The following is a 23,197-nucleotide window of genomic DNA, read 5'->3' on the forward strand; positions in this document are numbered from 1 at the left end:
TGAGAGCCTTGCTGGTAGAGTATTCTTGGTTTTCCCTTTCATCACTTTAAATATATTCTGCAACTCACTTTTGAAGTACAGAATTTCTACTGAAAATTCGGCTGATAACCTTATGAGTCATATTCTTGAATTGTTTTGCAGATACTAAAACCTCCATCAGATAGAAGTTAGCTGTATGCAGAATACAAACACATAGATGGCTTGGAATCAGAAAGTTGATTATGCTAACTCTCAAATTACCTCCTTGTTACCATACCACCAACCTATCAGAAGAAATCCACAATCCACATACCCCTTGACCTCTCCCTTAACTTACCTTTAAAAACCTTTCCCTGAAAGACTTTGAGGGTCTTGGGTCTTTTGTGTGTGAGCTGCCCATTCTTGCTTGGCCCCATTTTGGGTGCCTTGCAATAAATGCTGTTCTTTCCTTCACCAAACCCCATATCTGTAGATTGGCTTTATTATACACATGCAAGCAGACCCAAGTTTGGTTTGGTAACAAGGTCAAGCCACTGATGAACCCTCCTGTAATTGCCTGTTCCCAGATTCCTTGTAATGAGACTATCATGTGCCCTTACTATTTAAGCTACCTCAAGTGGAGTATTCTATTATTTAGTACTTTTTTCCATTTTCAGAGAAAATTTATCTCAACAAGATAGATATTGAGCTGGAGTTCTATTATTTTTCTTTGATTTAATGAAAAGTAGAGAAAACTGTAGTTCAGACTTAGTTCTCTTGATTAGGAATAAAGGCAGAGATGGGAGCTAAGATGGTGGAGGGATAGGATGGGGAGACCACTTTCTCCCCAACAATTTGATTGAAAGAACACTTGAACGCTGAGCAAACTCCACAAAACAACTTCTGAACGCTGGCAGAGGACATCAGGCACCCAGAAAAGCAGCCCATTGTCTTCAAAAGGAGGATCACTGTGGATGGTGACTGCAGCCATGAGGTTGAAAGACACTTGCTCCTTGGAAGAAAAGTTGTGACAAGCCTAGACATCATATTGAAAAGCAGAGACGTTACTTTGCCAACAAAGGTCCGTCTGGTCAGGGCTATGGTTTTTCCAGTAGTCATGTATGGATGTGAGAGTTGGACTCTGAAGAAGGCTGAGCGCCCAAGAGTTGATGCTTTTGAACTGTGGTGTTGGCGAAGACTCTTGAGAGTCCCTTGGACTGCAAAGAGACCCAACCAGTCCATCCTAAAGGAAATCAGTCCTGAATATTCATTGGAGGGACTGATGCCGAAGCTGAAGCTCCAATACTCTGGCCACCTGATGTGAAGAACTGACTTGTTGGAAGGGACCCTGATGCTGGGAAAGATTGAAGGCAGAAGGAGAAGGGGACGACAGAGGATGAGAGGGTTGGATGGCATCACCGACTCAATGGACATGGCTTTGAGTAAACTCCGGGAGTTGGTGATGGATGGGGAGGCCTGGTGTGCTGCAGTCCATGGGGTTTCAGGGAGTTAGACACAACTGAGTGACTGAACTGAACAGGCTTCCCTGATGGCTCAGATGGTGAAGGGTCTGCCTGCAGGGCAGGAGACCCAGGTTCTGCCCCCGGGTTGGGAAGATCCCTTGGAGAGGAGAATGGCAGCCAACTGCAGTGTTCTTGCCTGGGGAACCCCATGGACAGAGGAGCCTGGTGAGTTGCAGTGCATGGGGTCACAGGGAGTTGGACACAACTGAGTGACTAACTCTTGGACTGGTCGTTGGGTCATGTCTGATTCTTTGCAACCCCACGTGCTGGGACCTGCCAGGCTCCCCTGTCCATGGGGTTCTCCAGGCAAGAATGCTGGAGTGGTTTGTCATTTCCTCCTCCGGGGGCTCTTCCTGACCTGGGGATCAGACCTGGGTCTCCTGCATTGGCAGGTGGATTCTTTGCCACTGAGCCACCAGGGAAGCTGGCAGATCCATAAATGCTTCTAAATTTATCATCTGGTGACCCAAGATCATGTAAAGATTTGGATGTTCAAAGGGGAGGGGAGTGAGAGGGGAGGCAGAGGGATGCACATAGATGCCGTTTATCACAGTGTTTCATCAGCTCCCTGTGTAGAGTCCTCCGTGGCTCCCTATTGCCAGTCTTCTCCAGAACCTAGACTGCACCCTGCTTAGAGTGTCTTCAGAAGACAGGTCCAGCCTGAACCTGTCCTGCTTACTGATTCTTCTTTCACTGGACAAATTTGTCTTGGATGAACAGAGGGTCCCAGAACTGTGCTGGACACTAGGCTACAGAACAGACAGACAGACACCCTATCCCCCATGAAGCTTGCAGTCTGATGGGAGAGGGACGTATGATGAATGTGCAGTGATGGCTCCAGGTGACTGACAGGATGATGGGGGCAGTCGCCTAATCCAGCCATTCTCCATCAAACCCAGAGTAGGAGCCATCCACCCAGGGACCCTGGAGGGCAGAGGACATCCTGGAGGGGAGCTGCCCGAGCAGAGCCCTGAGGGATGAGTGGGAGGGGATGGTCCTCAGCGTCCCCTGACTCCGGGGTGGCATGCATCTCCAGCTCACCCAAACATTCCGCTTTCCTCTCTCCCCTAGACTCTTGCTGGGCTCCCTCTCTCCTGCTGTCTCTGGATGCTTGGTGTCTTGAAGGACCTCCCCTGCTCACCCTCTCCTAAACACCCAGCTCTGACAACTTCCCACTGCCCCCACTTCATGCTCTTCAGCACTTAACCTGAAGAACGCAAGGCTCAGAGAGGGCAGGAGACTTGCCAAGGTCACCCAGCAAGCAAGCGTCACAGTGGGGGTTTGAATGTGAGCCCTCAGGCCCTGCAAAAGGCAGAGAGGGAGAAAGAGAGAAATTGCAAGGCTGTGTGGGGATTCGAAAGGCAAAAGCAGAGGGATGCCCAGCATGACCCCTGACAAGGGCAGATGGAAAGGCTCCTGGAGGTGTCCTACGGCGCAGGTCAGCAGACACCTGGGCCTGGGTGGGTGGGTGGCAAAGGGATCAGATAACCCATCAGGAGGATATTAACAAGCCGTCTATCCAATTAGGAGCCAGTAATTAAAATTCATCTTCCTTCCTACCGCACAGTATTAAAGCACAAACACTTCATTATAATAAAAAAAAAAAAAAAGGAATAAAGGCTAATGCATCAACTGAGCACAGAAAGTAACAAGGTCAACAGTATCATATATAAAGTAAAAATAACAAAACAATCACTACTGTTCACTTAACTTGTTGACTTACTTGTGGCACGCTTCTTTTCTGATAAGCATTTTGTATTAATCAGATAGTGAGTGAGAATTGGTGACAGACATATAAAGGGTGATGTGTGTGTGTGTGTGTGTGTGTGGCTTCGGTGCTGGGCCCTGCTCTTGTGAACTGTGCACCAACCAGTTCTTCTCATCAACCAGCATTTTGGACCCAAACCCTGGAGTCATCCCAGACTCTTCTCTTTCTTGTTACCCTCACATCCAGTCTGGTGGCACTTCCTATCGAATCCACCCCCTTTTCAGTGCTTCCTCCACTGCTCTGTTGGCCTGAGTAAGGCAGTAGCACCTTCCATCACTTGAATAGCACACCAGCCCTCCACAGGCTCATGTTCTCAGCCTGACTTCAGCCCATATACTGATCCCCACACAGTGGCAAGATGGTTCACTTCAGAATATAAGAGGCATTATATTTCTCTTCAACTCAAAGCTCTTCTCTGGCTCCCAACTCTGTAGGAATAGAGACCAAAGCCCTCAAGTGGCCTTCATGCCCACCACCATGTACCAGGGCTTCCTCTCAGAATTCACCTTCACCAGGCTTGTCCTTTCGTTGTCCCTTAAATGCAGAGAACTTTCCCACCAGAGCTTCTGCACTTGTGTTTTCCACCTGAGAGTGTTTTCCACTTCTCCCCAGATGTCCTTGGAATTGCTGCCCCAACCCTCTGTCTTTGCTCAAACATCACTGCAAGATAGGCCCTCCCTGAGCAAGCTTCCCCTGTGCTGACACTTCCCGGACCATCTCACCCTGTCTCATTCATCCAGGCTTATTTCTTCCCTGAGTGCTTTCATCAGTTGAAATATATGCATGTAGCTGTTTGTTTGTTTATGTGTCTGTCTGCGATGGTACTGTACACAATGTTCTCGTGTATCTCTATCACATTGCACAGAGCCTATAATTAATTCATACTAATTGGATGAATGAGCACTATATCCCCCAAGGTCTTTCTGACACTATCCAGGGGGTGGAGGAGTCACTCTGCATGATTCAGTTGTGCCCAACTCTTTGCGACCCTATGGACTGTAGCCTGCCAGGTGCCTCTGTCCATGGGGACCTTCCAGGCAATATTACTGGAGTGGGTTACCGTGCCTTTCTCTAGAGTATCTTCCTCCAGGGATCAAATCCACATCTCTTATGTCTCCTGCATTGACAGGCATTCTTTTACCACTAGCGCTACCTGGGAAGCCTGGTGGGGTCATTAGATCTCCCCAATTTATCTTTTACATGTTGAGTGATCCACTTAAATTTTTATTTGATAAAAATGACTATCCTGTTAAAAGATTTTTAAATGTTTATTTTAGACTATTCCACGGGTAAAAGGGGGGACAATGGATTGTGTGCATGAGAAGCAAAATTTCACTACTTTACACACTTTTCTTTAGTTGGAGGATAATTGATATACAATGTTACACTGGTTTCTGCCATACAACAATGCAAATCAGTCATAATATATATCCCTTCCCTCTTGAACCTCCCTCTCCTCTCCCATCTCACCCCTCTAGGTCATCACAGAGTCCCAGGCTGGGCTCCCCAACTTTACTCACTTCTACTGTGTAAATGTAAAAAATGACCATATAGCATTTTAATTTAAAAATAAGATACTTGCAAATAGTGCAGTGATGTGGTGGAGTGTAATGCACTGTCTGCTACCCAGGCCTGTATGTTACCAATGGGAACAGTATAACTCAGATCAGACCTCATCATCTCTTCTCTCTCACTTTCTGTGAGACCTGAGCATTTCTTTACACAAACTACACACTGTGTATGGATTTTAAATGTACAGATTATTGCATCTTTCTCATTTTAAAAATATCCATGCACCTTACAACACAGTTGGAGGAGAATAGTCAAAGGACAGATATGCCTTCCTACAAAGACTAGCACTGGTAACAATATTAAGTACTTTTTATGTTTTGGTTCACATTGCAAGTTTTTTTGTTTGTTTGTTTGTTTGTTTTATGTAGTTGGATATACTTGCATCTAGGTCCAAGTTTATGTCCTTTTAACAAATTTCTACCATATTGAAGTCCTAACTTTCATGCCTTTTGAAAGAATTAAAATGTTAGTTCTTGTTTCTCTCTCCTGTTGCTTTAGAAAAGGTCCTTTGCTTCAGAAAGATGATTCTGACTCATCCCAAGGTCAGTGTGCCCCGCCTGTCTACAGTGGGTCCACTGTGCTTCCTGGCAGCACAATTAGTTCTCTGAAATTTCCAAAAAGCTTAGAAAGACTTCTGATAAATCCACTATGAAAGCCTGAAATAACTCTAGTACAACTAGGCTATTACTCTTTTTTTTTTTTTTTTCATTTATTTTTATTAGTTGGAGGCAAATTACTTTACAATATTGTAGTGGTTTTTGCCATACATTGATAAGAATCAGCCATGGATTTACATGTGTTCCCCATCCAAATCCCCCCTCCCGCCTCCCTCTCCATCCCATCCCTCTGGGTCTTCCCAGTGCACCAGCCCTGAACACTTGTCTCATGCATCCAACCTGGGCTGGTGATCTGTTTCACCCTTGATAGTATACTTGTTTCAATGCTATTCTCTCAGAACATCCCACCCTCGCCTTCTCCCACAGAGTCCAAAAGTCTGTTCTGTACATCTGTGTCTCTTTTTCTGTTTTGCATATGGGGTTATCATTACCACCTTTCTAAATTCCATATATATGTGTTAGTATGCTGTATTGGTGTTTATCTTTCTGGCTTACTTCACTCTGTATAATGGGCTCCAGTTTCATCCATCTCATTAGGACTGATTCAAATGAATTCTTTTTAATGGCTGAGTAATATTCCATAGTGTATATGTACTACAGCTTTTTTATCCATTCGTCTGCTGATGGGCATCTAGGTTGCTTCCATGTCCTGGCAATTGTAAACAATACTGCAATGAACATTGGGGTACACGTGTCTCTTTCAGATCTGGTTTCCTGGGTGTGTATGCCCAGGAGTAGGATTGCTGGGTCATATTAGCCTATTACTCTTAAAAATTATATTATTTCCCTTATCCATGGATCAATTTTCAGAAATTAAAGGAATAACAGTGAACGTGAATTTTATTTGGGTCTTGACATTGGCAGGAAGTCGGTGGGAACATAGACTTCACACATCCTGCCTCATCATCTAGCACTAAGGAGGTGGCACTACTGGAGTGGTGTCAGGAGGCCAATTAAAATGCAAGATGTAAAAAGACAGTCTCAGTCTTCCCTGGTGGTCCAGTGGTTAAGAGTCTTCCTTTCATGCAGGGGAGGCTGGTTCGACCCAGGAAGATCTCACATACTGCACAGCAACTAAGCCCAAGCACCAGAACTACCGAGCCCACACTCTAGAGCCTGAGAACTGAAACTGCTGAGCCCATGTGCTCTAGAACCTGTGTTCCACACCTAGAAAGTAAACCCTGCTTGCTGCAACTAGAGAAAACTCCTGAGCAGCAACGAAAACTCAAAGCAGCCAAAAATTACTAACCAAATAGATAAAATTTTTAAAAAAGACTCAGTCTCATAATACCCAGAATGCCCAGATTTCAGCTGAAAATCACTCCTCTTTCCAAAAAACGGGAAAATCTCAACCTGAATTAGAAAAGACAATAGATGTCAACACCAAGATGACAAGGATATTATCTGACAAGGATATTAAAGGAGTCATCCTAAAAATATTTCAAGGACCAGTCATCAACATGATCAACATACATTTAGGAAAAAAAAAAAAGGAAAATCTCCAGCAAAGAAATAGAAGATAAAGAAGAACTAAAGGAAAATTTTAGAATTGAAAAATATGCAGAGTTGTGTAATTGAGACAGAGAGAGAATGTCTCAGTTACCCACTTTGGAAAGCTCCCTGGTGCACTCAAAATGTAACCAACTCAGCTGCAACTAGCCATTTGTCCCAGTGCCATGTACTGCGACATTATATTTGCTTTTATTATTGGTACATACCCATCATATTAAAAGAAAGGAAGAAGAGTGGACTTCATGTTTTATTTTTAAAGCACATTGAAGTGGCAATTATTTTCTTATCCAATTAGATGGAAAAGCATTGTGTTTATTATGCAACAGCAACTGGACTAAAAAGAATAAAGTGTTGACCTTATGAGACTAAGCACTCACCACAGCATTCCCAACTCACAGGAAGACAAGTTAGAGGAAAAAAAAGGAAATTTTAAAATGAAATAGCTCATCAGAGCAGAATTGCTTCACAAAAATAAAAATGAGGCTGCAACTAAAGTAAGTCTCCAAGTGTTGGACAAACAAGAAGAATCATTTACTAACAGTGAGTTAATTAAATTGATTTACTGCAGTACCTGAAAATAAACTAGTTTAAGACTACTGGTCATTCAACTATAACTTTCTTGAAGAGCTGAGGACATTGTGAGCAACATTAACAGCTAATGAAAATAGGGCAAATATTTTCAAGTGATATTCTTTGGCCTTTGATAAGCCTAATGGGGTTGCTTGATAGGTGTTGCTTATTTGAGAAACCAATACTGAATTTCAAGCACCTGAGTTATACTGTAACTAGTGTGTGTGTGGAGCAGGGACATTTTCAAAGAGGTTCAGAAAACAGAAATTCAGTACAACCTGAATGCAAATTGTTAATAGATGATGGTAAAAACATTTGTGGAGCAAAAGAAGGCTTAGCTGGACAAATTTGCAAAACTTCTGAAAATACAAACCTTTTAATGTGAATGGTTAGTCATTTTGTTATTCAACAGCAGGGACTTTGCAAAAAATATTGGAATCTATAATGTGTTATTGAACCAGTAGAGTCAGCAGTGACCCTCATTTGGACTTAACCTTTATTACTTTCGTGAGTTTTTGTCAGAATAAAAACTGAATATCCTAACTTTCTCAACCGCATAGTAATTTAATTGTAACGTGTTAATTGTGGTGGTTTTTTTTTTTAGCTCAGGGCTGAATTGAATTTTTTTCTAAGATAATCACTATTATTAACCATGGGTTGAATTTGAAAGTTAGGTTAGTTTTGGTTACAGATTTGATAGTGTTTCTTAGTGAAATCGACCTAAAACTCTAAGGAAATATAGAGCTTGTATGTAAAATTTATACTGTAGTAAAGCAAATTAGACAACAGCTAATGTTTAAATCACAAGTAAAGGCAAGTTGCTTTATGTTCCTCCTGTGCTATCAAAAATTACGGACACAGTCAAGGGTGGGGGTGGGAAGGAAGGAGAGGGTGTGATGTATAAAGAGAGTAACATAGAAACTTACATTGCCATATGTGAAATAAATAGCCTATGCGAATTTGCTATATGAATCAGAGAACTCAAACTGGGGCTCTGTAACAACCTAGAGGGGTGGGATGGGGAGGCATGTGGAAGGGAGGTTCAAGAGGGAGGGGACATATGTATACCTATGGCTGATTTATGTTGATATTTGGCAGAAACCAACAAAATTCTGTAAAGCAATTATCCTTCAATTAAAGATAAATAAATTTTAAAAACCAAAAAAAGAAAAAGAGGTGCAAACACTATTCCCATACAAATTTGTGTGAGTATACATTCTGAACTGAAACTACAGTTGTAACAATACTTTTTGGACTGCAATGAAAGTGCAAAGGAATTGTCCTTATTGCAAAATCCATTTACCTGAGAAATTGATGGGCTTCCACCTAACTTTTGATTGGAAGTGATAATCTGCATTGTAATGACATGCTAAAAGGCAGATATCAAGAGGAGAATCTAGCAGAATTCTATAAAAGTCTCCCAAGTGGTAAATACTCTCAGTTAATACCATATCTTTAGGGGCCAGTATTTGCTAGTAATCACCTGCGTGAAAAAAATTTTTTTCAAAAGTAAAATATGTAAAATCTTATTACAGGTCAGCGGTAATAGATGAACACTTGCAATCAATTTTGATGACAGGAAACAGTAACTTTGAACCCCAACTAAGCAAAATGTCATCCCCCAAATACTAGCATTCTTTCCATTAATGTTCCTTTATTGCAAAATATCATGCTTAGTTTTTGTTTATGAAATCTTATGGAAATTTGTTTCTCTCTTGTCATGTAGATATATACTTAATACCTTCAATTTTGCAACTTGGCCTGTAAAGCCTAAAAGAGATTTACCATCTAGCTCTTTTTATAAAGAGGTTGCAGACTCCTGGAGGGGAGATTTGGGTCTGTGTGTATTTATTTTGAGACAGCAAGACAAATGCCCATGAAATCCCAAACAAACCTAGTCTCTTCCTTTCCTTTTTCTTAAATTTAAAATATTCTTCTGAAGTACAGAAAAGCTAAGGAATCTTGACCACCCACCTTTCTGCACACACAGTCTCTTTCCAGAGGTCACCCAGGGGTTATCCTGCTCCCTACCTTTCTCCCTACAGTTTAGTCTCACTCAACAGCAGAGTGATCCTGTTAACAAGCAGGGCAGTTCTGACCCCTCTGCCTTCAGCCCCGCAGCAGCTGCCCGTTTTATCCCTTTTAAAGCCATGACCCCATAGTGGCCCTGTCAGCCCACATACCCACCCCATCCCCACCCACATGGAACTGGCCACACAGGCCTTTGATTTTCCTTGGCACACTCCTTTCTTAGAGGCTTTGCATGGAATATTTGCTCTGCCTGGAATCATGCTGCCTGACTTAGCAAATAAAAATACAAGATGCCCAGTTAAATTTTCATTTCAGATAAACAAATTATTTATTTGACTATGTCCCAAATATTGCATGGGACATACTGACATGAAAAAATTACTCCCTACTTATTTGAAATTCAACTGTGATTGGGTATCCTATATTTTGCCTGCCAGCACTTCATGGAGTGCTCCTAACTTCTATCAAGTCTTTTCTCAGAAAGGTCACCTTCCCAGTGAGGCCCACCCTTAGTACCCATTTAAAATTACTGCCCAGGTCTTTCCCTACCACACCCGAATTCCTTTACCTTTCTTTTTTTTTTTTTCCATTTATTTTTATTAGTTGGAGGCTAATTACTTTACAATATTGTAGTGGTTTTTGTCATACATTGACATGAATCAGCCATGGGTTTACATGTATCCCCCATCCCAATCCCCCCTCCCACCTCCCTCTCCACCCGATCCCTCTGGGTCTTCCCAGTGCACCAGCCCCGAGCACTTGTCTCATGCATCCAGTCTGGGCTGGTGATCTGTTTCACCCTAGATAATATACATGTTTCGATGCTGTTCTCTCCAAACATCCCACCCTCACCTTCTCTCACAGAGTCCAAAAGTCTGTTCTGTACATCTGTGTCTCTTTTTCTGTTTTGCATATAGGGTTATCGTTACCATCTTTCTAAATTCCATATATATGTGTTAGTATACTGTATTGGTCTTTATCTTTTTGGCTTACTTCACTCTGTATAATGGGCTCCAGTTTCATCCATCTCATTAGAACTGATTCAAATGAATTCTTTTTAATGGCTGAGTAATATTCCATGGTGTATATGTACCACAGCTTCCTTATCCATTCGTCTGCTGATGGGCATCTAGGTTGCTTCCATGTCCTGGCTATTATAAACAGTGCTGCGATGAACATTGGGGTGCACGTGTCTCTTTCAGATCTGGTTTCCTCGGTGTGTATGCCCAGGAGTGGGATTGCTAGGTCATATGGCAGTTCTGTTTCCAATTTTTTAAAAAATCTCCACACTGTTCTCCATAGCGGCTATACTAGTTTGCATTCCCACCAACAGTGTAAGAGGGTTCCCTTTTCTCCACACCCTCTCCAGCATTTATTGCTTGTAGACTTTTGGATCCTTTACCTTTCTTACTCTCTTCCTTACAACATTCGTCACCTTCTAACACACCAGATAATTCACTGGTTGTGTTTATTGTTTATTTTTATCTCCTCTTATTCAAGTATAAGCTACACATGGACAGAGATCTGGGTGTTTTGCAGGAGACAAAGCACTAATCTATCCCAGTAACTAGAAGTGAACCAGGCACATGAGAGTTCTCAAGAAATGATTGTTGGAAAATGAGTGAGTGTCCTCCAAGCAGCACCCAGATGTCCACAGGCAACAATTCCACCTTGAACTTATTTATATTTTTCCAAGCTTTTTTTCCCTCCCCATCCATCGAAGCTGGCAGGCTGGTATCACTCCCAAATTCTCCCTCTCCCTCATCCTGCCCTATTCCTCTCCCCAAAATTATTTGGTTTCCACAACTTGCTGCAGTTCCTCTATATTATTCCTCAACCGTCACCTGCTCACTGCTCCATGGTTCTACCTTGTCCTTTAGCTGTTGTGTGTTAATCTACAATCTCAAAGTCTCCTTGCCTCTTATCTATCCCCATATGATCCCTTCCTCATACTACTTCTTAATGATCTTTTTAAAATGCAAAATAATAAGAAATGAAACAGAAACCACAATTTATAAAACTAACAGTGTAAATCTCAAAACTGATAAACTGTCTCAAACTATGACATGACAAGAAAAACTACCTCAAGCTCAAATTGGCCTAACACAAGCTATTTCAGGTCTGTATATTCCAAGATAAGCTCTTAGTTCAGGGGTTCCACAAAGACTCAAAGATTCCAAAAATGAGACTGTGCCAACAACTCCCTTGGTTTACAAATTCTGGTGGGTCCTCGCTGCCCAAACCTGCCCCAGAACCATCTGAAACCTTTCAGCACCCTGCCCTCACTCTCCCTTTGAGATGTTATCAAGATTTCCTGGAGGTGATGCTCACTTTTGCTCAGAAAGTTGAATAAACTCAGCTTCATATGATCAGTCTCTGGTGGTCTTGGTAGGAGCTTTGTAGCCATCTTTCAGTTTTCTTCTTAAGTTCCTTTTATTACTCTCTATTGCCTCCAGGGAAGTCCACTAGTCCCATCATGGTGCACAAGCGCTGTCCCTGAGAAGCCACCTGCCCTCTGCTCCCAGCATGGTTGTGGCTTTGTCCTTTCATCTTTTCCTGATTTTGCAGATGTCCCACCTACCTGTCTTTTTCTGTTCCCTAGTCCATTCTTTCAGGTACAGTTCAAGTTTCATCTCCCAAGCTACACATCTTTCTTATCCATTCTCAGTAGCCTTTTAGACATACATTGGCCCAAGTATTGAATAGTTGTCTTACTCAGCTCACTGGAGAGACATGACTTGCCCCATCTCAGGCCCAGCATCAGACCCAGTGCCTGGTATATGGCCATCATTTGTAAACTTTTCTCCATAAATTAAAGGAAACAGATGAGTAAAGTGTTTTCCTTTTCCCTCTTTCTTTAAGATGTCTCTCATGGGCTTTGAAATTCTCTTGTTCTGTCATAAGGCATGTCCAACTCTTTGTGACCCCATGGACTGCACATATGCGGCTTTCCTGTCCTTCACTGTTTCCTGGAATTTGCTCAAACTCATGTCTGCTGAGTCAAAGATGCCATGAACCATCTCATCCTCTGTCACTCTCTTCTCCTCCTGCCCTCAATCTTTCCCAGCATCAGGGTCTAAAAGACTCATTAAAATGAGTTGGTTCTTTGCATAAGGTATTCAAAGTATTGGAGCGTCAGCTTCAGCAACAGTCCTTCCAATAAATATTCAGGGTAGATTTTGTTTATTATTAATTGGTTTGATCTCCTTGCTGTCCAAGTGACTTTCAAGAGTCTTCTGTAGCATGACAGTTTTAAAGCATCAGACTTCTTTATGGTCCATCTCTCACATCCACACATGACTACTGGAAAAACCATAGGATCTTTGTCAGCAAAGTGATGTCTCTGCTGTTTAATACACTGTCTAGGTTGGTCAAAGCTTTTCTTCCAAGGAGCAAGCATCTCTTAATTTCATGGCTGCAGTCACTGTCCACAGTGATTTTAGAGCCCAAGAAATCAGTTTCCACTTTTACCCATCTATTTGCCATGAAGTGAAGGAACAAGATGCCACAATCTTGGTTTTTTTGAATGTTGAGTTTTAAGCCAGCTTTTTCACTTTTCTCTTTCACTTTCATCAAGAGGCTTTTTAGTTTCTGTTTGCTTTCTGCCTTTAGGGTAGTGTCATCTGTGAATCTGAGGTGGTTGATATTTCTCCTGTCAATCTTGATTTCAGCTTGTGATTCATCCAGCCTGGCATTTTGAATGATGTACTCTGCAAAGAAGTTAAATAAGCAGGATGACAATATACAGCCTTGTCATACTCCTTTCCCAATTTGGGACTAGTCCATTGTTCCATGTCTGGTTCTAACTGTTGCTTCTTGACCTGCATACAGGTTCCTCAGGAGGCAGGTAAGGTAATCTACTATTCCCATCTCTTGAAGAATTTTCCACAGTTTGTGTGAGCCACACAGTCAAAGGCTTTGGCATACTCAATAAAGCAGAAGTAGATGTTTTTCTGGAACTCTCTTGCTTTTTTGATGATCCAACAGATATTGGCAATTTGAGCTCTGCTTCCTCTCCCTTTTCTAAATCCAGCTTGAACATCTGGAAGTTCACAGTTCATGTACTCTTGAAGCCTGGCTTGGAGAATTTTGAGCATTACTTTGCTAGTGTGTGAGATGAGTGCAATTGTGTGGTAAACTGAATGTCCTTTGGCATTGCCTTTCTTTGGGATTGGAATGAAGACTGACCTTTTCCAGTCCCGTGGCCACTGCTGAGTTTTCCAAATTTGCTGACATATTGAGTGGAACACTTTAACAGCATCATCTTTTAGGACTTGTAATAGCTCAACTGGAATTCCATCACCTCCACCAGCTTTGTGCATAGTGATGCTTCCTAAGGTCTACCTGACTTTGGACTCCAGGATGTCTGGCTCTAGGTAAGTGATCACACCATCATGGTTATCTGGGTCATGAAGATCTTTTTTGTATAGTTCTTCTGTGTATTCTTCCCACCTCTTCTGCCCATATCTTCTGCCTCTGTTAGGTCCATATCTTTTCTGTCCTTTATTGTGCCCATCTTTGAACGAAATGTTCTTATACAGGACTGGGGAAACAGACTCTTCGAGGGTGCAAACAAAACCTTGTGTGCACCAGGACCCAGGAGAAAGAAGCAGTGACCCTACAAGAGACTGACTCAGACTTGCCTGTGAGTGTCCAGGAGTCCCCAGAGGAGGCATGGGTTGGCAGTAGCCTGCTGCAGGGTTGGGACCAGAGTGTGGCAGTGCATGCATGGGACCTTTTTGAAGGAGGTCACTATTATCTTTATTACCTCCACCATAGTTTGGTCTCAGGTCAAACAACAGGGAGGGAACATAGCTCCACCCAAAAATAGAAAATTGGATTAAAGATTTACTGAGCATGGCCCTACCCATCAAAATAAGACCCAGTTTCCCCCACAGTCAGTCTCTCCCATAAGGAAACTTCCATAGACCTCTTATCCTTATCCATTAGAGGGCATTCAGAATGAAAACCATAATCACAGAAAACTAATCAAACTGATCACATGGACCACAGCCTTGTCTAACTCAGTGAAACTATGAGCCATGCCATGTAGGGCCACCCAAGATGGATGGGTCATGGTGGAGATTTCTGACAAAATGTGGTCCACTGGAGAAGGTAATGGCAAACCACTTCAATATTCTTGCCTTGAGAACCCCATAAACAGCATTAACAGTATGAACAACAACAAGGGATTTTTAAGAACATTATATCCAAATCGAGAAAACACACAAGTATAAATATAGAAGTGGCTCAGGTAAGCAACACTTACAGAATGTTGTCTTGGCAGTGGTGGTTTAGTCGCTAAGTCGTGTCCGACTCTTACAACCCCTTAGACTGTAGCCTACCAGCCTCCTCTGTCCATGGGATTCTCCAGGAAAGAGTACTGGAGTGAGTTGCCATTTCCTTCTCCATTAACACAAGGTAAACCAGCTTTGATTAGCCAAGTTTCCATTACCATCATTATCTTAATTGCCCATTTTGAGATTAATCATGTAGGGCCCACTTGCTACTAGTTAATCTATGGCAGAAAAGAAGTGAAAAGGCTATAGAAAAGGAACTCAGATTGTGTTAGTTTTCTACTGCTATAAACAAATTACCACAAACTTAGAGACTTAAGACAACATCCACTTACTATCTCACGGTATCAGTAGGCCAGAAGTCCAAGCACAATGCAGATGGGATTTCTGCTGGGGTCTAACATGGATGTAACTAAAATTTTGGCCTAGGCTGCGTTCCCATCTGGGGCTCAGAGTCCTCTTCCAAGCTCATTCAAGTTGTTGATGGAACTTGGTCTCTTGCAGCTGTAGGACTGGGGTCCCCAGGGACTGATCTCAGATTCTAGAGACAACCCTCAGGTCCTAGCGACCTTGGCCCTGTCACAATATGGCAGCCTCTTTAAAGCCAGCAGGAAAATGTACCTCCACACAGAACAACCTAATCAAGGGAATAATAACCCTCATATTCATAGGTCTTCTCTATTCTCCAGGTTGTGCAGGTCTTGTGCATCAACAGGAGGGAATTAGGGGGCCATCTCAGATTCTGCCTACCACACAATGGTTACAGGGAGATTTTTAGTACAGTGTCAAAAGCAGGATCTATTGTGTATCAGAGGAATGCACAGAAGAGAAGTTTCTGTTCTGAAGACTAGGAATTGAGTACTTAACGAAAATAGATATGAAACAACTCAGGAATAATAAACAAAGGCATCAAGCAGTTTAAAGTAGAATTTAGCTAAAATATAATATGATAGATTTTTTTTCTTAAAATGGGAGTTAGCATTTAAACAATTGTTTTATTATTTTTGAGGCAAAATTACAGTGTTATTGATTACAAATATACTGCTCAATGATACAATAAACAGTCAATGTGGAATGCTTTGTGATACACCAGATGGATAATCCAATTCAGACCATCTCCCCATCTTCAGTTTCCTGTCCTCCAGAAAGACCTAAAATTGGTTGAAATGGGCTGAAAGACCATAGCTTTGACCTATGCTGCAAAGTGCAATGTTAATACTAATCCACTAAGAAATCAACTCAGTAATCAGTAAATATTTTGAGTGAAACAACTCAATGTAGCCAGTTAAATAATTTTAAATGTTTGTTTTATAAGTCTAATTTATTTCCTCTGTTCTACCTGCTTTTTTTAATTTTAAAGTGAATCGAGAGATTGGGATTGACATTTATTAATATATACTATTATATATAAAATGGGCTTTCCTGGTGGCTCAGAAGTAGAGAAGTCACCTGCCAACTCAAGAGACATGGGTTCGATCCCTGAGGTTGAGAAGATGCCCTAGAGAAGGAAATAGCAACTGACTCCAATATTCTTCCTGGAAATCCCATGGACAGAGGAGCCTGATGGACTATAGGCCATGGGGTTGCAATAGAGTCAGACATGACTTAAGGACTAAATAACAATGATGATATATAAAATAGGTAACTAATAAGAACTTGCTGTATAGCACAGGGAACTGTACTGAATGCTCTGTGGTGACCTAAATGAGAAGGAAATCTAAAAAAGAGTAGATATATGTATATGTATAATTGATTCACTTTGCTATTCAGCAGAAACTACCACAACATATTAAAGTACCTATATTTCAATAAAATATCAAAGGAATCAATACCTGATTCCTATACTATCATAAAGTATTTTAGATACAATACTTTTATTTTACTTATGAAGGTTAAAGATCATTTTATCTCTTAAACAACATCACAATCCCATTTTGAATAACATAATCTTAATAGTTCAAATATTTTCTAGATAATTATTAATTTTCAATATTTAAAGTCTTCTAATTTCTAGATATGGGAAGGTGTATTCTAAAGCATAATTTGCTTTAGCTGTCTTTTCCCATATACTCTATTTTCTAAAACCATACAGCAAAAATAGTTTAGTTTTAAAGGCTGAAAGAAATTCCCTATGTATGACAGTGTAATATCAGTATATCAAATAACTTCTACTTTTATTGAAAAGAAAATTAAAACACTGAAATACAGAGTAATATAAAACTGAACATATGGACAAAATTTCCACCAGAAAGGATATGAAACAAAATGTTAAATCTGCATGTATAATATGGTATGTTATGCTTCAGTTTCCATAGCAACTTCTTTGACAGATGTTAACAGAGATACTGCTGTGAAATATAAAATAGCATAAAGCAAAGTTATATATATTTTCAATCAGTGATTAGCTTACTACACAAAGAAGACAGAAGCTAAACCACAAGATATTACTGAACTAAACAAAGATGGTGACAAGTCCAAGAGGTTTACAGCATTAACAAATTCTATATTGGAGATATGGGTTTCCTTGGTGGCTCAGATGGTAAAGCGTCTGCCTACAATGCGGGAAACCTGGGTTCGATCCCTGGGTTGGAAAGATCACCTGGAGATGGAAATAACAACCCAATCCAGCACTCTTGCCTGGGAAATCCCATGGATGGACAAGCCTGGTAGGCTACAGTCCATGGAATCGCACAGAGTCTGAGACAACTGAGCAACTTCACTTTTATTTTCATATTGGAGATAAATTGTTCAAATTCCAATTGCATAGCTCTTATAATGGTTCTGATCTTCCCTGGTGGCTCAGATGGTAGAGTCTGCCTGCAGTGCAGGAGAGCCAGGTTCAATCCCTGGGTTGGGAAGATCCCCTGGAGAAGGAAATGGCAACCCATTCCAGTATTCTTGCTTAGAAAACCCCACGGATGGGAGTTTGGCAGGCTACAGTCCATTGAGTCGCAAAGAGTTGGACACTTTGCCTCCCTACAACCTGACTTTTTGCATCATTGTGGCCTGACACTTTGCCACACTGTGGCCTGACTCTGCCACAAAGGGGCCTGACTGTTTGGCTCACTGGTCTGACTCTCGTCCTCACTAAGGCCTGACTCTCGTACACAGTAGGGCCTCACCATGCTCCTCACTGAGGCCTCACTCTGGTCCTCATTACAGTCTCACTCTGGCCCTCACTGTATGCCCTCTCTTTTCCTATTATCTGACACTATCTATCACGAGGCCCTGACTCTTGTCCTCACTGAGCCCTGAGTCTTCTCCTCACTGGGCCCAGACACTAGTCCTCTCTATGGCATGACTCTCTTTCTCTCTACAGCCTGACTCCTCTTCTCTGTATGACTGACTCTGGTCTTCACTATGACTTAAGTCTTGTCCTCATTATGGCCGGACTCTGGTCCTCACTATGGTATGACTCTCTTCCTCATGAGGGCCTGACTCCGGCCCTCTCTATGGCTCAACTCTGTCTTCTCTATGACCTGACCCTTTGCCTCACTGGGACCTGACTGGTCCTCTCATCCTCACTAGAGCCTGACTCTTGTTCTCACTAATGCTGACACTAGTTCTCACTGCTCCCTGAAACTAGTCCTAACTACAGTCTGACTCCGGGCCTCACTAGGACTTTCATCCTATGTCCTGACAGTTGTCCTCACTAGATGCTGGCTCTGGTCCTCACTGGGCCCTTAGTCTGTTCCTCACTGTGCCCTGACTCTGGTCATCACTATGGCCTGACAAAGGTCCTCACTATGGCCTGTCTCTGTCCTCTATGGCCTGAGTCTTTGCCTGACTATGGCCTGACTCTTTTCCTCACTGGCACCTGACTCTGGTCCTCACTTTGTCCTGATCTTATCCTCACTTGAGCTGACTCTTATCCTCACTGCAGCTGACTCTGGACCACGTTGTGGCCTGAATCTCTGTCTCACTCAGCCTGACTCTCCCTCACTTGAGCCTGACTATTTTGTCACAGGGGCCTGATTCTGGTCCTCACTGGCCCTCTGGTCATCTTTATGGCCTAACTCTGGTCCTCATTGGGCCCTGAGTCTGGTCCTCCAAAGGACCTGACCTAGTCCTAACTACAGTCTGAGCCTGCTCCTCTCTATGGCCTGACTCTGTTTCTCCCTACACCCTGACTCTGGTCCTCACTATGACCTGACCCTAGTTCTTCACTACGGCCTAACCCTGGTACTTCCTAGAGCCTGACTCTGATCCTCTCTAGGTCCTGACCATGTCCTGTCTATGGCCCGATGCTATCCTCACTGAAACCTGACTCTTTGCATCACTATGGCCTGACTCTTTGCCACATGGAGGCCTGGCTATTTGTCTCACCGGGACCTGACTCTGGTCCTCACTAAGCCCTGACTCTGGTCCTCAATAGGGCCTGACTCTCTTCCATATTAGGGCCTTGCTCTGCTCCTCACTATGGCCAAACTCTGATCCTCATTCCCACATGACAATAGTCCTCACTAAAGCTTCACTCTGGTCCTCACTACATCCTCACTCTTTTCCTCTCTATTACCTGACACTGCTTATGACTAGGCCCTGACTCTGGTCCTCATGGGCCTTGAGTCTGGTCCTAATTATGTCAGGACACTGGTCCTCCCTGTGGCATGACTCTCTTCCTCTATGGCCTGACTCTGCTGCTCTCTATGGCTGAATCTGGTCTTAATTATGACCTGATTCTTTGCCTCACTACAACCTGATTCTGGTCATTAGGGCCTTACTCTCGTCTTCACAAGAGCTTGAGTCTGGTCCTCTCTACAGCCTGTCTGGTCCTCACTGCGACCTGACTCTTGTCCTCTCTGTGGCTTGACTCTGTCCTCTCAACTGCCTGATTCTTTGCCTCACTGGGGCCTAACTCTGTCCTCAATAAGCCCTGACTATGGGCCTCACTAAAGCCTGATTCTTGTCCTCACTAGGATCTGACTCTGATCCTCTCTGTGGCCTGACTCTTTGCATCCCAACTGCCTGACTCTTTGCTTCACTGTGGCCTGACTCTTGTCCTCACTAGAGCCTGACACAATTCCGCACTGGGCCCTGATTCTGGTCCTTGCTACGGCCTGAATCTATCCACACTACGGCATGACTCTCGTGCTCACCATGGCCTGTCTCTCACCCTCACTAGGGCCTGACTCTAGCCCCTCACCATGGCCGCACTCTGATCTTCACTACATTGGCACCCTTGTCTTCACTTTGGCCTCACTCTGGTCCTCATTATGGCCTCATTCCGGTCCTCACTTCATCCCCACTCTTTTTTCTCTGTTACCTGACATTTCTTCTCACTATGCCCTGACCCTGGTTCTCACTACATGCTGACCCTGGTCCTCTCTGGGCACTGAGCCCTGACATGTGTCCTCTCTACCGCCTGGCTCTGGTCCTCATTACAGTGGACTCTAGTCCACACTGTGTCTTCACTCTGGTCCCCACTAGAGCCTCACCTGGTCATAAATACATCCTCACTCTTTCTCTCTGTTACCTGACACAGCTTATCACTATGTCCTGTTTCTGGTCCTCACTATGCACTGACCCTGGTCCTCACTGTGCCCTGAGTTTGGTCCTCACCATGGCTTGATTCTGGTCCTCTCTACAGCCTGAATCTGGTCCTCTCTATGGCCTGACACTTCATTACAGCTGAACTCTGGTCCTCAGTACGGCCTGAATCTAGTCCTCTATACGACCTAACTCTGGTCCTCTCTAGGGCCTACTCTTTGCCTTACTATGCCCTTACACTTTGTCTCACTGGGCCTGACTCTGGTCTACACTGGGCCCTGAGTCTGATACTCTCCACAGCCTGACTCTGGTCCTCACTGTGGCCTGACTGGTCCTCCCTAGGCCCTTCGTCTGGTCCTCACTGGGCCTTGATGCTGGTCTTCACTACAGCCTGCCTCTGGTCCTCACTAAGGCCTGATTCTCCTTACACAAGGGCCTGACTTTGGACTCACTGGTCACTAAATCTGGTCCTCACTACAAACTGACTGTGGTCCCTAATACAGTCTGATTCTGGTTCTCACTCAAGCCTGACTCTCTCTCATCTTCACTTTAGCCTGACTCTCATCCTCACCCTGACATGACTCTCCTCCTCACCATGGCCTGACTCTCGTCCTCACTATGACCTGACTCTTTCCTCTATCCTGAATCTTTGCCTCAATACGGTCTGACTCTTTGCCTCACTGGGACTTGTTTCTTGTCCTCATTGGACCCTCACACTGTTTCTCAGTGGGTCATGAGTCTGGTCCTCCCTGTGGCCTGACTCTAGTTCTAATTATGACATGACTCAAATCCTCACTAGGGCCTGACACTCATACTCACGAGGGCCTGACTCTGGTCCTCACTGGGCCCTGATTTTGTTCCTCCCTGGTCCCTGTCACTGGTCCTCTTTACTGACTGACTCTGGTCCTCTCTATGGCCTGCCTCTTGTCCTCCCTACTGCCTGACTCTGGTCCTCTCTATGGCCTGACTCTTTGCCTCACTACGGCCTGATGCTTTGCCTCACTGGGCCTGACTCTGGTCCTCAATGGGCCCTGACTCAGGTCCTCACAGGGCCCTGACTCTAGTCCTTTCTACAGCTTGTCTGGTCCTCACTGCAGCCAGACTCTGGTCCTCTCTATGGCTTGACACTGTCCTCTCAACTGCCTGACTCTTTGCCTCACTACAGTCTGACTCTTTGCCTCAATGGGGCCTGACTCTGGTCCTCAATAAGTACTGACTGTGGTCCTTACTGGGTCCTGACTCGGTCTTCCCCACAGCCTGACTCTGGTCCTACTGGGCCCTGAGTCTGATCTTGAATGGGCCTTGACTCAGGTCCTCACTACGGCCTGAATCTGGCCTTCCACTACGTAGTCACCCTTGTCCTCACTTCAGCCTCCCTCTTGTCCTCAAACTGGCCTAACTCTCATCCTGACTACAGCCTCACTCTGGTCCTCACTATAGCCTCACTCTGCTTCTCACTACATCCTCACACTTTTCCTCTCTATTACCTGACATTTCTTCTCACTAGGCCCTGATGATGCTTCTCCATATGCCCTGACTCTAGTCCTCAGTGTTCCCTGAGTCTGCCCTCACTGAGTGCTGATGGGGTCCTCTCTCTGGCCTGACACTCGTCCTCAATACAGGCTGACTCTAGTTCTCACTGTGGCCTGGATCTGGTCCGCTCTACTGCCTGACCCTGCCTCACTATGACCTGATGCTGTGCCTCACTACAGCCTGCCTCTGGTCCTCTTTACAGCTTGATTCTTTGCTCTCTACTGCTTGATTTTTGCCTCACTGGGGCCTGACTCTGGTCCTCACTGGGCCCTGATTCCGGTCCTCACTAGGCCCCTGACTCTGGTCATCTCTTCAGCCTGACTCTTTGCCTTATCAACTACCTGACTCTTTGTCTCACTTAAGTCTGACTTTTTGACTCACTGGGGCCTGCCTCTTGTCCTCACTGGAGCCTGAGATGATTCCTCACCTGGCCCTGATTTTGGTCCTCACTATGCCTGGCTCTGCCACACTATGGCATGAATCCCATCCTCTCAAGGCACTGACTATCATGCTACTAGGGCCTGATTCTTGACCTCACTAGGGCCTGACTTATCCTCAGTATGGCCTCACTCTGGTTCTCACTACAGCATGACTCTGATCCTCACTGTGGCATGACTCTTGTCCTCAGTAGGGCCGGACACTCTTCCTCACTAGACCCTGAATCTGGTCATCATGGGGTTTTAACTCTGGTCCACACTGTGGCTTGACTCTGGTCCTAACTAGGGCCTGACTCTCATCCTCACTTTGGCCAGACTCTTGTCCAGACTAGGACCTGACAGGCCTCACCCTGGCATGACTCTCCTCACCATGGCCTGATCCTCCTCCTCACTATGGCTTGACTCTTTCCTACATGGCCTAACCTTTGCCTCACTATGGCCTGACTCCTTCCCTCACTGGGGCCTGATTCTTTTCTTCACTGGATCCTGACACTGTTTCTCACTGGGCCATGATTCCAGTCTTCACTATAGCATGACTCTCATCCTCACCAGCGCCTGACTTTCATGCTCACTAGGACCAACTCTGCCCTCACTGTGCACTGATTCTGCCCTGTCAATGGTGCTTCCTACAGCTTGACTCTGGTCCTCTCTATGGCCTGACTGATCCTCTCTGTGGGATGACTCTTTCCTCACTGAGCCTGACTCCTGTCCTCACTGGACCCTGACACGATTCCTCACTGGGCCATGATTCAGGTCCTCACTACAGCCTGACTGTGCTCCACTCTAGGGCCAGACTCTCATGCTCACTGGATTCTGATCTCCTGCTTACTAAGGCCTGACTCTCATCCTCATGGCAGCCTCACACTGGTCCTCATTATGTCCTCACTCTTGT

Source organism: Dama dama, chromosome 21, assembly GCF_033118175.1.
Source record: "Dama dama isolate Ldn47 chromosome 21, ASM3311817v1, whole genome shotgun sequence".
NCBI classification, from domain to species: domain Eukaryota; kingdom Metazoa; phylum Chordata; class Mammalia; order Artiodactyla; family Cervidae; genus Dama; species Dama dama.